The sequence below is a fragment of the Plecotus auritus genome, assembly GCF_963455305.1.
Source record: "Plecotus auritus genome assembly, chromosome: 6".
NCBI lineage: Eukaryota > Metazoa > Chordata > Mammalia > Chiroptera > Vespertilionidae > Plecotus > Plecotus auritus.
The window spans coordinates 100,650,834-100,667,525 of record NC_137773.1 but is presented as its reverse complement, the minus strand read 5'-3'; the positions used below and the strand labels follow the sequence as shown (position 1 = coordinate 100,667,525).

Sequence of the window (16,692 nt, the reverse complement as noted above, 5' to 3'; positions counted from 1 at the left end):
ATATAGAAGGTTAATTTCTAGATGTTTGATTGTTCCATTGGTCTGTATGCCCATTTTTATGCCAGTACCATTACATTTTTAAAAAATATATTTTATTGATTTTTTACAGAGAGGAAGGGAGAGGGATAGAGAGTTAGAAACATCAATGAGAGAGAAACATCGATCAGCTGCCTCCTGCACACCCCCTACTGGGGATGTGCCCGCAACCAAGGTACATGCCCTTGACCAGAATCGAACCTGGGACCCTTCAGTCCGCAGACCGACATGCTATCCACTGAGCCAAACCGGTTAGGGCTGTACCATTACATTTTGATTACCATAGGTTTATAGTACAGTTTAAAATCAGGAAGTGTGATGCCTCCAGCTTTGTTCTTCTTTCTCAGGACTGCTTTGGCTTTTCAGAGTCTTTTGTGATTCCATACAAATTTTACAATTGTTTATTTCTATTTCCTTGAAAAACACCATTGAAGTTTTGATAGGGATTGCACTGAATCTATAGATGGCTTTGGGTAGTATGATCATTTTAGTAACATTAACTCTTCTGAACACAGGGTATCTTTCTATTTGTGTCTTCTTCAATTTCTTTAATCAAATCTTATAGTTTTGGGGCAGGGATTGGTGGAGGGGGAAAAGGGGACATCTGTGATACTTTCAACAATAAAGATAATTTTTTTAAAAAGGAAAAAAAATCTTTTAGTTTTCAGTATACAGATATTTCACCTCCTTAGAGTTATATTTATTGCTAAGTATTTTATTGTTTTTGATGCTATTGTAAATGGACTGTTTTATTTTTCAAATATTTTTTGTTAGTGTACAAACTGATTTCTGAATGTTGATTTTGTATCCTGAAATTATACTGAATTCATTGATTAGTTCTAGCAGTTGTTCAGTGAAGTCTTTAGGATTTTCTGTATGTAAAAATACTAGAGGCCTGGTGCACGGTGGGGCATCCGGGACTCCTCGGGAGATGTCAGATTGCTGGTTTTGGCCCAATCCCTGCAGGCCAGGCTGAGGGACCCCACCAGTGCACAAATCTGTGCACCAGGCCTCTAGTTTGCATATAAGATCTTTGGTTAATCTCTTCCCGCCCTCCCCCTTCCCTCTGAGATTCATCAGTCTGTTCCATGTTTCCATGCCTGTGCATTGAGTGTCTGCCCCCTGGTGGTCACTGCACATCATACCTACCGGTCAAACGACTGAAAAGTTGCTTAGTCTTTTATATATATATATAGATATCATCTGGCCTGACTAGCATGGCTAAAAGGTGGCGGGTTTGATTCCCAGTTAAGGCACATATCCAGGTTGTGACTTCCATCTACTGGTTGGGGTGAATGTAGGAGGCAACCAACCAATGTGTCACGGGCATATGACCTTGATTGGAATCAAACCTGGGACCCTTCAGTCCACAGGTTGATGATCTATCCACTGAGCCAAACCAGCTAGGGCAAGCTTCCAGTTTTTCATTGTTGAGTACGTGGGCCTGTTATATATGGCCATTTGTTTGTTGAGTTACATTGCTTCTATACCTAGTCTGTTGACTGACTTTATCATGAAAGGATGTTGTTAAATGCTTTTTCTGCATCTATTGAGATGATTATATGATTTTTATCTTACAGTATATTAATGTGGTGCATCATATTTATTGACTAGAGGCCCGGTGCACAAATTCGTGCATGGATGGGGTCCAGCCAGCCAGCCCCAATGAGGACCCATCAGGCCGGGCTGGTAGGGGAAAGGGGCTGTGGGCAGTTGGCTGGCAGGCCCCGCCCCCAATCGGGGTGGGGTGGGAGATCGAGGGCTGGGCTGATCAATGCCCTGATCAGGCTGGTTGGCTGCCGCAGTGCACATCATAGCCACCAGTCATTCTGGTCATTCTGGTCGTTACATCGTTCTGGTTGCTGGGCTTTTATATATATAGGTATTTGTATGCTGAACCATCCTTACATTCCAGGGATAAACATGGTGAATGATCCTTTTAATGTACTGTTGAATTAGGCTTGCTAATACTTTGTTGAGAATTTTTGCATCTATATGCATCAAGAATATTGGTCTGTTGCCCTATCCAGTATGGTAAGAGTGTAGGCCTGTGTACTAAAGGGTCTCAGGTTCGATTCCTGGTCAAGGGAGTATATCTGCGTGGCAGGTCTAATCGCTGGCCCCAGTTGGGGCATGTGCAGGAGGCAACCAATCAATGTGTCTCTTTCACATCAATGTTTTTCTCTCTCTTTCTCTCCAATAAAAATTTTCTTAAATAAAAATTTATTTCATATATTTTTTTCATTGACTGATGACCAGTAAAGTTCTTATATATTCTGGGTATCTGTCCTTTACCAGATACTTTTTTTTCCGTAATCATCTTTATTTACATAAACATACAATTCAATGAGTTTTTTACAATCATTAGAACAGAACTGACTGTATAGCAATTGTTTACTTTCTTTTTGAAAATAGAGAAACTAATTTCTTTAGGGAAATGATGGAACCACCATAATTTGTTTTCTTACAATTGAATGGTTAGATTCGTTTTTAATTTTTATTGATTTTTAGAGAGAGAGGGAAAGGAGGAAAGGGAGAGAGAAATATTGATGTGAGAGAAACATCAATTGTTTGCCTCCTGCACACACCCCAACTGGGGACAGAACCTGCAAACTAGGTATGTGCCCCCACTGGGAATAGAACTCACAACCCTTTTGGTATATGAGACAATGCTCCAACTGAGCCACACTGGCTGGGTTGGTTAGACTATTTTTAAAATTTTTATTTACTACTATAAATTATACTACAGTGAACATTCTTATGTCTTTGTCCAAATCTGATTATTTCTCTATGATAGATTTCGAGACCTTTTATTTATTAGTTATATATTGCTATATAACAAATTAACCCAAAACTCAATGGCTTAAAACAATAACAATTATCTCTCACAGGTTCTTTGGACCATAAATTCAGATAGTAGAAATGGTGGGGCTGGCTTTTCTCTGCTCCATGATGTCTTGGGTCTCCCCTGGACACACGACAGCCAGTGCCTGGGATTATCTGAAAGCCCACTCACTCACTTGTCTAGGGGTTAATGCGGCTGTAGGCTGAGTCTTAGCTCAGGTTTCAGATGAGAACATCTATGTGTGGCCTCCTCATGTGACTGAGCTTCCTCCCACCATAGTGACTGAGTTCCAAGGACATGTATCTTAAGAGAAAGCCAGAGAAACCTGTATCCTATTTATATTGTAGCCTCAGAAGTCACACTGCATCATTTCCACCACACTCTATTGGTTGGAGCAATCACAAACCTGCCCCCGTTCAAGGGAAGAGGAAATAGATTCCACCTATTGATGCAGACTGGCAAAATTCTGTGAGAGCATATGAGACTAGAAATAATGCTGTGGCCATTTCTTGAAAATAGAATCTGTCAATGTTTTCTTTATTTAGAAGGAACAAAAGCCAATTCATCAATGCCTCTAAGAATACCTTTAAATCAGAGCCCATTTTAAATGGGCCATTCTATATTTTCCAAGCTATTATAAAATAATATCTACTAACTTACTACAGGAAAAACGTTAAAGTAGATTATTCTCCAACGTTTCAAAATAATTTAGGATGCCACAATAGAAGCTGTATATATTAAGTATTTTCTGTTTTGCCAGTTGTCAAAACAAAACAAGAACTCATGATTTCTCCTACTAAATAAAAAGAAGGGATAAGAATGCAAAAATAAACTATTAATCTAAAGCATATATTTTAGAAATATTTGATTCAAAATAAAGTGTAGTTTCCATTGGAAAATTAATAGTAACTACTGATTATTATAGCTCTTAACTTCTAACTAAAATATATCCTATATAATAAAAGGCTAATATGCAAATAGATCGAACTGTAGAACAACTGGTCGCTATGACATGCACTGAACACCAGGGCAGATGCTCAACGCAGAAGCTGCCCTCTAGTGGTCAGTGTGCTCCCACAGGGGGAGCTCTGCTCAGGCAGAAGCCAGGCTCACGGCTGGTGAGCACAGCAGCGGTGGTTGGAGCCTCTCCCGCCTCTGCGGCAGTGCTAAAGATGTCTGACTGCCAGCTTACATCCCCCAAGGGCTCCCGGACTGAGAGAGGACACAGGTCGGGCTGAGGGACCAACCCTCCCACCCAGTGCACAAATTTCATGCACTGGGCCTCTAGTATGAAAATAAGGGAACAAAATGAAAGTTCTCACCATAAAAACTGTAAATGATTGATAATATCTCATCAAGTAGTATCTTCAAGAAATTCATTCAAGTAATTTTACTGAAAACTGTAACTATGTGTTAGGCACTGTTCTATGTGCTAGTAATAGAGTTTTGATCAAGATAAATATCAATGTATGAATAGATAGATACCTGTAAAAATCATAAACTACTTCCTCATAGGTAGATTACTTATATCATAATTTATTTAACCAATCTCCAATTTTTGGAAAACCCCTATTTTACTATTACAATGTCTGTAGCAGATTTTATTTTTGAAAATTGGCTGCAACAATATTTTCCACTCCATGTACTCTTCTGCAATGTGCCCCTCCCCTATCAAGAAGTGGTGTCTAATTCCTCTCCCCTAGAATCCAAGCTAGCCTTAGTGACTTGCTTTAACCAATAAATTTCAGCAGAAGTGACTTTCAGCTTCTGCCTTGGTCTCCTGAAATGCTTGTTCTCCAGGACAGAAGGTGCTCTAGTCAATAATTCCAGCTGAGCCAGGCGTTGAGTGATCTCAGGCCAGGCATAACTCACTTCATTCAATATTTATAGAGCACTTACTATGTGCCAACCACTAAATAGGCTCTTGGGGTCATCGGTTTAAAAAAAAAAAAAAAGACAAAAATTCTGCATGGCAAGGAGAAAAGAATACCATCCCAAAGATTCAATGAAAGAGCAAAGCACTAAAAATGAAAGATCCAGAAGACATGTTTATGAATCTAACAAAAACAAGACAACATAGCTCTATGTAATGGGAACAGAGGCAATGATAAAATGAAAAGAGGAATGATTTAGAAAATAAAGAATTGCTGGGAGAGAGCAAAGAGCAGAAAATAAACTGCTAAAAAATGAACTATGTAATATGGAAGACAAACTAGAGAAACTTTTAGAATGCAAAAGAAAAGGACAAATATGAAAGTAATAAGAGACAATGAGTGACATACAGAGAATAGAGGATGGAAAGCCAAAATAAGAATCAAATCCTGAAGAAATAAACTAGAACCAATATGACAAGAAAAATACTCAATATAAATTAGGAAATTTTTCTGAGCTAGAAAGGTTTGCTTAAAGTAATTAAATTGGATTGCTGCATTCCAAGGAAAGCTAATCAAATGGCACATTCTTGGGGAAAAAAATCCTGAATTACAAGGATAAAAAAGAAATTTAAATCACAATGCTCTACAGCTTTTATTCTGAAACTAGAGGCCTGATGCATGAAATTCATGCATGGGGCGGTGTCCCTCAGCCCAGCCTGCACCCTCTCCAATCTGGGACATCCCTCTCACAATCCAGGACTGCTGGCTCCCAACCACTTGCCTGCCTGCCTGCCTGGTTGCCCCTAACTGCTCCTGCCTGCCAGCCTGATCACCCCCTAACCACTCCTTGCCAGCCTGATGGATGCCTAACTGCTCCCCTGCCGGCCCGATTGCCCCTAACTGCCCTCCCCTGCCAGTTTAGTCACCCCTACCTGCCCTCCCCTGCCCACCTGGTCGCCCCCAACTGTCCTCCCCTGCAGGCCTGGTTGCCCCCAACTGCCCTCCCCTGCAGGCCAGGTTGCCCCTAATTGCCCTCCTCTGTCCACCTGGTCGCACCCAACTGTCCTCCCCTACAGGCCTGGTTGCCCCCAACTGCCCTCCCCTGCAGGTCTGGTCCCTCCCAACTGTCCTCTCCTGCAGGCCTGGTCCCCCCCCACCAGCTGCCCTCCCCTGCAGGCCAGCTTATCCCTAACTGCCATCCCCTGCTGGCCTGGTCTCCCCCAACTGCCCTCCCTTGCAGGCCTGATCGCCCGCAACTGCCCTCCCCTGCTGGCCATCTTTGACCACATGGGGGCGGCCATCTAGTGTGCTGGAGTGACAGTTAATTTGGATATTACCCTTTTATTAGATTAGATATTAAAATTTTAATATGTATAGATCTCTAAGGAGAAAAGGTTGTGACTTGTAAATTTTGTACAGGCAAATAATCTATATTATGTGTGAAGGTCATAGAAAGATATTGACAGAATCAAAGGGACTACAAAATATATCACCAACATAGTTTTTTTGAACAAAAATACCTCAATACTTTAATGTTCTATTCCTTGATTTGGATGCTGGTTATACAAGTATGTTCCCTTTGTGAAAATTCACCAAGCTATACATTTAGAATTTGTGCACTTTTGTATACTATACTTCAATTTAAAAAACACACATTTTAATGCAAAAACCTTTAAGTCTAGCTGAACACAGCCAGAGTTGAAGTAATATTAAGAAAAAACTACAGAAGTCATGGTATCAAAGATTTTCAAGTCTACCTTTATTCACTTTAAACCCTAGACTCAGAAGTCCACGGTAATTTCAGAAAGATTATGTAGCTCAGAGATCAAACTTACACTCAGGTGCACATCTTCTATTTCAGTTTCTTCCCAATCCTAGGAAATGTGTTTCTAGAATGTTTTTCATCCCACTGTTAAAACAATCTCTTTTGAGATGGTTGATGAGCACATCCAAATCACATTTTAGACATTTTTCAAGGAAAAATATGAAACTTTTCCTTACCTTCCTTCTTTCCTGAAAAGCAGAAGTACAGTAAATAATAAAACAAGTTTCATTAACAAGTAACTCCAATAGTAATTTTCTGTATTCTTTAAAAATTCAGAGTGAGAGAGTCCAGTCTATCAATGTTTCAGCAGGAAAATACTACTGCAATGAGGTCCAATATCAGTCTTCAATTGAGATATTTTGGCATTATAGTTAGTACTAGAGGCCCAGTTCATTAAAATTCATGCACTCGGGGGTAGGCGGGCCCCTCAGCCTGGCCTGCACCCTCTCACAGACCAGGAGCCCTCGGGAGATGTCCCACTGACAGCCACAGTCTGGCCTCCCTCCAAGAGGTGACCCGCAGGCCAATCAGGAGCCAGCACCAGCTGCAAGCGGCCAGCCCTGCCCCCCATTGCAGGGCCGCCACTGCTGGTGGCCTCCCTCTGTGGAAGGTGACTGGCAGGGCCATTGGGGGATGGCTCCAGCCGGTGAGCAGACAGCCCCGCCCCCCAATCGCCCCTCCGCCACTGCCAGTCACAGTCGCCCACTCCTCCCCGATCACTGTCCCTTCCCTCTGCCTGCTGGCACCTGCCTTGACTGGCCTACCACTGCCCACTCGCTGGCCCCAGCCCCCACTGACCCGTAATTCCGTCGTTCAGTCGATTTGCATATTAGGCTTTTATTATATAGGATAAGAAGCCAGAAGAGGTGAGGGGGGGGCACATGGCTCTGTTTTACTTTTCAAGTTCTTTTAAGACTTCTCTTCAAAGCATTTTCTTCTCCTGAGCTGCTGTTTCCCATAGGGATGCCAGAACCATGGGTGTCTTGTCTCCAGGAGCAAAAGGTAAAGGGAGCCAATGGAAACACTGATGTCCTTAGTCCATCAATGATAATAATATACAAGGTACAGTAAAAATTCAGCTGTCAGGGAATTAATCAATTTAGACAGACAATGGAGTTCTTTCTCTTTTTCTTTTTCTTTTTTTTACTATTTCATTCAGTATTGATTATAACCTACATATATGTCATACATACATATATATACATACACACATACATACATATGTAAAAATTTAAAAATAAAAGGCACATTTATAATCTAAAACAAATTCACATAGAATCAATGAAATCATTTTTAAAGGTTAAGATACAAAAAACTACTAGGTGATAATATGTCAAAATAACTTATTTTTATTTATTTTTAAAATATTTTTTATTATATGTAAAACTTTAGACAATAAAAAAATTTTATATTGATTTTTAGAGAGAGAGGGAAGGAGAGGGAGATAGAAACATTGATGTGAGAGTAAAACACTGATCAAATGCCTCCTGCATGCCCCCCATTCAGAGATCTAGCTTGTAACTCCAGCAGGTGCCCTGACCTGGAATGGAACCAGCAACCTTTCAGTGCACAGGATGACGCCCAACCAACTGAGCCACACAAGCCAGGGCTAACTCTTATTTTTTTAATTTATTTTTATTATTACTAGAGGCCCAGTGCACAAATTCGTGCACCAGTGGAGTCCCTCGGCTTGGCCTGCGGGATCAGGCCGAAATTGGCTGACATCCCCCGAGGGGTCCTGGATTGTGAGAGGGTGCAGGCCAGGCCAAGAGACCCCACCGGTACACGATTGGGGCTGGGGAGAGACGTGGGAGGTTGGCCAGCCGGGGAGAGACCACGGAGGGCTTCAAGGCGTGTCTGGCCCATCTCACTCAGTCACAACTGGCTGGACCCCAGCAGCAAGCTAACCTACTGGTCAACTACCTGCCCCCTGGTGGTCAGTGCATTTCATAGCTAGTGGTTGAGCAGCCTTAGCATATCATTAGCATATTACGCTTTGATTTGTTGAATGGCTGACCAGACACTTAAGATATTAGGCTTTTATTATATAGGATTATTTTTTAATTGTCTGAAGTTTTATATACATCTCCTTTTTCCCTGATTGACCCCCCACACACACCACTCCCACCTCCACCCCCACCACCTCAGTGTCTGTGTCCATTGGTTACACTAATATGGATGCACACAAGTCCTTTGGTTGATCTCTAACCCCCCACCCCTGCCATTTGTCTCTGGATCTTTTTTTGTTCATCAGTTTATGTTGATTAGTATATCCCACATATGAGTGCAATCATGTGATAGTTATCTTTCTCTGACTGGCTTATTTCACTTAGCATAATTCTCTCCAGTTCCATCCATGCTGTTGCAAATAGTAAAAGTTCCTTTTTTTAATAGCAGTGTAGTATTCCATTGTGTAGATGTACCACAGTTTTCTAATCCACTCATCTGCTGATGGACACTTGGGCTATTTCCAAATCTTAGCTATTGTAAATTGTGCTTCTATGAACATAGGGGTGCATATATCCTCTCTAATTGGTGTTTCTAGTTTCTTGGGATATACTGGGTCAAATGGGAGTTCCATTTTTAGTTTTTTGAGGAAACTCCATACTGTTCTCCACAGTGGCTGCACCACAGTCTGCATTCCCACCAGCAATGCACAAGGGTTCCTTTTTCTACACATCCTCGCCAGCTTTTGTCGTTTGTTGATTTGTTGATGATAGCCATTCTGACAGGTGTGAGATGGTATCTCATTGTTGTTTTGATTTGCATCTCTCGGATGATTAGTGACTTTGAGCATGTTTTCATATGTCTCAGCCTCCTGTATGTCCTCTTTTGAAAAGTGTCTATTTAGTTCCTTTGCTCATTTTTTGACTGGATTGTTTATCTTCCTTTTGTTAAGTTGTATGAGTTCTCTGTAAATTTTGGAGCTTAAACCCTTATCTGAAATAGCATTGGCAAATATGTTCTCCCATGCAGTGGGCTTTCTTGTTGTTCTGTTGATGGTTTCTTTTGCTGTGCAGAAGCCTAATTCTTATTTTAAATCTACAAGTGTTTCAGTGTTAACTCTAGTTAAAAATAAATCCATACAATATGGTCTAAACTGTATCTAAGTAATGTATTAGAAAAGACAGTAAGGAAATAAAATTAAGTATTAGTTCCAGGTAACAAGATTCCAAATTATTTTATTCCTCCTAATTTTCTGTTTTCAACTTTCTCCAATGACCATATATTACTTTTATGATACAAAAAATATATTTCAGAAGCCATATTTTATATATATTTAAGAATATATTTAAAAATACATTTAAGAAGTAATTATTTCACATACTACATAATCATAATGATGTTCTTTTAAATGAACAATAAAAATTGGAACAACAGACCCCACAGAAATACAAAGGATTGTTAAAAAATATTATGAACAACACTATTCCAACAAACTAGACAACCTGGAGGAAATGGACATATTCCTAGAAAAATACAACCTTCCAAAACTCAATCAGGAAGATTCTAAAAATATCAATAAGCCAATAACTATGGAAGAAATTGAAGCAGTCATCAAAAAGCTTCCAACAAACAAAAGCCCGGGCACAGACGGCTTCACAGGAGAGTTATACCAAACATTCAAGGAAGAACTAAAACCTATCCTCCTCAGACTATTCCAAAAAATTCAAGAGGAAGGAACAATTCCAAACTCATTCATTGAAGCCAGCATCACCCTAATACCAAAATCAGATAAAGACAACACAATGAAAGAGAATTACAGGCCAATATCCCTCATGAACATAGATGCCAAAATCCTCAACAAAATCCTAGCAAATCGGATCCAGCACTACATCAGAAAGATCATACACCATGACCAAGCAGGATTTATACCAGGGATGCAAGGATGGTACAATATCTGCAAATCAATAAACGTGATACATCACATAAACAAATTGAGGGGGGAAAATCACAGTCATATCAATTGATGCAGAAAAAGCATTTGACACAATCCAACACCCTTTCTTGATAAAAACTCTCAGCAAGGTGGGAATAGAAGGATCATACCTCAACATAATAAAAGCTATATATGATAAACCCACAGCCAGCATCACACTCAATGGACAAAAACTAAAACCATTTCCCCTCAGAACAGGAACAAGACAGGGATGCCCTCTCTCATCACTCCTGTTCGACATAGTACTGGAAGTACTAGCCATTGCTATCAGACAAGAAGGAGGAATAAAAGGTATCCAAATTGGAAAAGAAGAAGTAAAACTGTCCTTATTCGCAGATTACATGATACTGTACATAGAAAACGCTAAAGACTCCATCAAAAATTATTAGACTTGCCCTAACCAGTTTGGCTCAGTGGATAGAGCGTCGGCCTGCGGACTGAAGGGTCCCAGGTTCGATTCCGGTCAAGGGCATGTACCTGGGTTGCGGGCACATCCCCAGTGGAGGGTGTGCAGGAGGCAGCTGATCGATGTCTCTCTCTCATCGATGTTTCTAACTCTCTATCCCTCTCCCTTCCTCTCTGTGAAAAATCAATAAAATATATTTTTAAAAAATTATTAGACTTAATAAATGAATTCGGCAATGTAGCAGGATACAAAATTAATGCCAAGAAATCTATGGCATTTCTATACACCAATAGTGAACTTACAGAAAGAGAGACTAAAAAAGCAATCCCATTTACCATTGTACCAAAAAAGTTAAGATACCTAGGAATAAACTTAACTAAAGAGGTAAAAGACCTATATGCAAAAAACTACAGGACACTGAAAAAAGAGATAGAGGAAGATATAAACAGATGGAAGAACACACCGTGTTTATGGATTGGTAGAATCAACATCATCAAAATGTCCATTCTACCCAAAGCAATCTATAGATTCAATGCAATCCCCATTAAAATACCAACGGCATATTTCACAGACCTAGAACGAACTCTCCAAAAATTCATCTGGAATAAAAAAAGACCCTGAATAGCCACAGCAATCCTGAGAAAGAAGAACAAAGTAGGTGGGATCTCAATACCAGATATCAAGCTGTATTACAAAGCCACTGTTCTCAAAACTGCACAGAACAGACATATAGATCAATGGAATAGAATAGAGAACCCAGAAATCGACCCAAACCACTATGCCCAATTAATATTCAACAAAGGAGGCATGAACATACAATGGAGTCAAGACAGTCTCTTCAGCCCTGACCGGTTTGGCTCAGTGGATAGAGCGTCGGCCTGCGGACTGAAAGGTCCCAGGTTCGATTCCGGTCAAGGGCATGTACCTTGGTTGCGGGCACATCCCTAGTAGGAGGTGTGCAGGAGGCAGCTGATCGATGTTTCTCTCTCATTGATGTTTCTAACTCTTAATCCCTCTCTCTTCCTCTCTGTAAAAAAATCAATAAAATATATATATTTTTTAAAAAAAGACAGTTTCTTCAATAAATGGTGTTGGGAAAATTGGACAGATACATGCAAAAAAAATGCAACTAGACCACCAACTTACACCATACACAAAAATAAACTCAAAATGGATAAAGGACTTAAACATAAGACGGGAAACCATAAAAATACTAGAGGAATCCACAGGCAGCAAAATCTCAGACATATGCCAGAGGAACTTCTTCACTGATACTGCTCCTAGGGCAATGGAAGCTAAAGAGAAAATAAACAAATGGGACTACAACAAAATAAAAAGCTTTTGCACAGCAAAAGAAACCATCAACAAAACAACAAGAAAGACCACTACATGGGAGAACATATTTGCCAATGTTATCACTGATAAGGGTTTAATCTCCAACATTTACAGGGAACTCATACAACTCAACAAAAGGAAGATAAACAACCCAATCAAGAAATGGGCAACCGTTGCTGAAACCGGTTTGGCTCAGTGGATAGAGCATCGGCCTGCTGACTGAAGGGTCCCGGGTTCGATTCCGGTCAAGGGCATGTACCTTGGTTGCGGGCACATCCCCAGTGGGAGGTGTGCAGGAGGCAACTGATCGAAGTTTCTAGCTCTCTATCCCTCTCCCTTCCTCTCTGTAAAATATCAATAAAATGTATTTAAAAAAAAAAAAAAGGCATTTAAAAAAAAAAAAGAAATGGGCAACGGACCTAAATAGAAACTTTTCAAAAGAAGACAGAAGGAAGGCCAAGAGACATATGAAAACATGCTCAAAGTCACTAATTATCTGAGAGATGCAAATCAAAACGACAATGAGGTACCATCTCACACCTGTCAGAATGGCTATCATCAACAAATCAATAAATGACAAATGTTGGCGAGGATGTGGAGAAAAAGGAACCCTGGTGCACGGCTGGTGGGAATGCAGATTGTTGCAGCCACTGTGGAGAACAGTATGGAGTTTCCTCAAAAAACTAAAATGGAACTCCCATTTGACCCAGTAATACCACTTCTAGGAATATATCCCAAGAAGCTAGAAACATCAATCAGAAAGGATATATGCACCCCTATGTTCATAGCAGCACAATTTACCATAGCTAAGATTTGGAAACAGCCTAAGTGCCCATCAGCAGATGAGTGGATTAGAAAACTGTGGTACATCTACACAATGGAATACTACGCTGTGCTAAAAAAGAAGGAATTCCTACCATTTGCAACAACATGGATGGAACTGGAGAGCATTATGCTAAGTGAAATAAGCCAGTCAGAGAAAGATAAGTATCACATGATCTCACTCATTTGTGGAATATAATGAACAACATAAACTGATGAACAAAAACAGTTCCAGAGACAGAGAAACATTGATCAGACCATGAATCCTCGGAAGGAAGGTAGGGGAGGGTGGGAGTAAGGGGGAGAGATCAACCAAAGGACTTGTATGCATGCATATGGGCCTAACCAATGGACACAGACAACAGGGGGAGAGGGCATGAGTGGGGAGGATAGGGGGTTAATGGGGGAAGAAGGACACATATGTAACACCTTAATCAATAAAGAAACTTAAAAAAAAAGAAAAAAAACAATAAAAATTAGAAGAAAATGATAAAAGCATAAGCAAGAGTATTTGAACTACAGAGATGGTTTGGTTTTGTTTCTCTCTGCTTTGCCTTATATTCCAATTTTTTTCAAGTTTCACAAACTTTATTTTTAAAAAAGCAATGCCAAAAAAAAAAAAAAAAAGGATTTCCATGGCAATAACTTTCCCTATGTTAATCAATTTTATACATAAATAAGACTTTTCTCAGATCAGCAGAGCTGTATCCAAGACTGACAGTAATATTAAAAAATTCAACCTCAAATTTAAGTCACACTTAAAAATAACCAAGAGTTATTAAGACAACACAAGCGGAAATTCTGTGACTTAGCTTCAAAACATTAAAAAGACGTTATGTAGACAGGAAGTAGATGCCCCGACCCACACAAACCTTCTCCCAGTTATTCCATCAAACAATAAGTAGGTATTGCTGTGAAGGAAGTCTGCAAACACAACTAAGGTCCCCAATCAGTTGATCTTAAAATAGGGAGATTATCCAGGTGGGCCTTACAGGAGACCTTTAAATCTAGATCTAGAAGTTAGATATGCAAGAGTTCAGAGATCTGAAACATGAGAGGGGTCACAAGTGCAAGTTCTCCATTGTTGGCTTGAAGACAGAAGGGGCCACAAAGCAAAGGTGTAGGCCAGTGGTTGGCAAACTGCGGCTCATGAGCCACATGCGGCTCTTTGGCCCCTTGAGTGTGGCTCTTCCACAAAATACCACGCGCGGGCGCGCACGTACAGTGCGATTGAAACTTTGTGGCCCATGCGCAGAAGTCGGTTTTCGGCTCTCAAAAGGAATTTCAATCGTTGTACTGTTGATATTTGGCTCTGTTGACTAATGAGTTTGCTGACCACTGGTGTAAGCAGCCTCTAGAACAGCCTTGGGCAAACTACGGCCCGCGGGCTGGATCTGGCTGTTCTATCCGGTTCTCTTGCTCTCCCCTCCGCTCCTTTACTTTGAATTTATATTAGTTCACACAAACACTCCATCCATGCTTTTGTTCCGGCCCTCCGGTCCAGTTTAAGAACCCATTGTGGCCCTCGAGTAAAAAAGTTTGCCCACCCCTGCTCTAGAAGCTAGGAGTGTCCCTGGTTGAGAGCCAGAAAAGAAAAAGAAAAAGAAAAATAGGAACTTCAATCCTACCACCACAAGAAACTGCCAACAACCTGAATGAGCTTATGAGCAGATTCTTCCCCCAGATGGAAAAGTGATTGGTGGGCCTGGCCAGAATGGCTCAGCGGTTGAGCGTTGACCTATGGACCAGGAGGTCACAGTTCAATTCCAGGTCAGGGCACATGCCTGGGTTGCAATCTCCATCCCCAGTGTGGGGTGTGCAGGAGGCAGCCGATCGATGATTCTCTCTCATCATTGATGTTTCTATCTCTCTCTCCCTTTCCTTCTGAAATCAATACATTTTTTTTAAAAGTGTTTGGTGGCGCTTCGATTTTCACCTTTGAGGCCTTGAGCAGAAAAGTCCACGCCAGTACTGGACTTTGTGCCACTGAAACTGTGAGCTGAAAAACAGTGGTGTTTTAAGATACTGTTTGTGGTAATTTTTTACACAGCAATCTTATATAATAAAAGTCTAATATGCTAAGTGTCCAACCGTTCGTTCGACCAGTCACTATGACACCCACTGACCACCAGGGGAAAGATGCTCCAACTTCGCTGCTGGGGTCCGGCTGATTGGGACTGGGTGAGATGGACCAGACACGCCCTGGATGAAATCTGTGCACCAGGCCTCTAGTAGAAAAATAATACAGAATTCTTAAAGTCAAAGTTATTTTTCTAAGGCCTTTCAATAATTGCAAATACACTTTTATATACACAAGAAATTAACACCAGCTGCCTCTTAGAATCTAAATAAAAGCCACAACCTTCTGTACTGACTCATAAAACAGATAAACTGAACCAAACCAAACCACAACATGCATCACAGACTACCTAAATTCAAACTCTACTACCAGATCCTTCATATTCATATGTTCCAAGATAAGACTTCAGGCAAACTAATAGTAACTGCACAGATACTAGATCTGATCAAACACTAAAATTTCAAGGTCTAGCAACTCATCTAGTTTATAAATTCTAACTAATCCTCGACCAGATTATAAACTTCTACCATAATATCTAACAGTCCCTATTCTAGCAACAATATCCAATCAGTAACCTTTCTGAACTGCATACCCTTTTTGAGAAGATCCCTAATTCCTCTGGTTTTCTCTGCTTGTAGCAAATTAAACTTAACTGTTTTTCTTTAACTACAAATAAACCCTTGATGGTCTTGGGTAGGTGGTTTTGGGGTGTCCTACAATTTAACAACTGGTACTTCCACTACGACTCAGCTGACCTCATTGTTTCTGGGGAGACCCATGACTTGGTAAATGTGTATATATGAGACCACTTGATTTCCACCTGCTCAAGGGCACTCTGCCTGACAGTGAGGTTTCTGAGCTCCAGGGTCAAAGTGATATTTGGGTCCTCTTACCTTAAGTTTTATCAGATTATACTGCTCATGAGTGAAATTTGGCTTCTACCTAATTTTCAGTATTCCTATCATCTACCTGCTTATTCAGTATCTTGAGGGTCATTCATCTACATAAGGAAGTCCATAGGCAGAGGACATAGATGGGCCTAATAAGAATGTCTCTTATAGCCAGCCCTAAAGGCTGACAAGTTCAAAAGGTCTCGTCAGATCAGTATCTTTTAAAATATATATATATATATTTATTGATTTCAGAGAAGAAGCGAGAGATAGAAACATCAGTGATGAGAGAGAATCATTGATTGGCTGCCTCTTGCAAGCTCCCTTCTGGGGATCAAGCCCACACCCGGGCATGTGCCCTGACTGGGCATCGAAACGTGGGTCAATGCTCAACCACTGAAACACACCAGCCAGGCCTTCTGGGGAACCTTTAACATGAACAAAATTGTTTATTTGAAAGGCATCTTGAACAAAAAAGGAAACAATTCTGAATATCCAAACCCCAGGATAAAAAGAACTATTTCTCAAACTCAGGCTTGTGTAGGCCTCCCCGATCTCTATGAACTAGTCTAATAGATGCAAAACCTGGAAAAGGCTAATCATTAGCACCCTTAAAAGAACTTAGAGATTAATTAACCC

At 40.6% G+C, this 16,692-nt stretch overlaps 1 protein-coding gene across 6 annotated transcripts in view; it reads right to left on the bottom strand.

Annotated features, from left to right (window-relative positions):
* The window catches only part of PPP3CC (protein phosphatase 3 catalytic subunit gamma), a 107,031-nt gene that overhangs the window by 71,836 nt on the left and 18,503 nt on the right, over positions 1–16,692 (bottom strand). Inside the window, exon 1 of one of the 6 annotated variants that reach the window (XM_080675932.1) lies at positions 15,210–15,305. The exons of 4 other annotated variants lie outside the window; for them this stretch is intronic. The gene's annotated coding sequence lies outside the window, so the exon portion shown is untranslated. Of the gene's footprint in view, positions 1–6,590; positions 6,769–15,209; positions 15,306–16,692 lie in introns of those variants that run through there. One more of the 6 variants, XM_080675934.1, reaches the window with a different exon arrangement.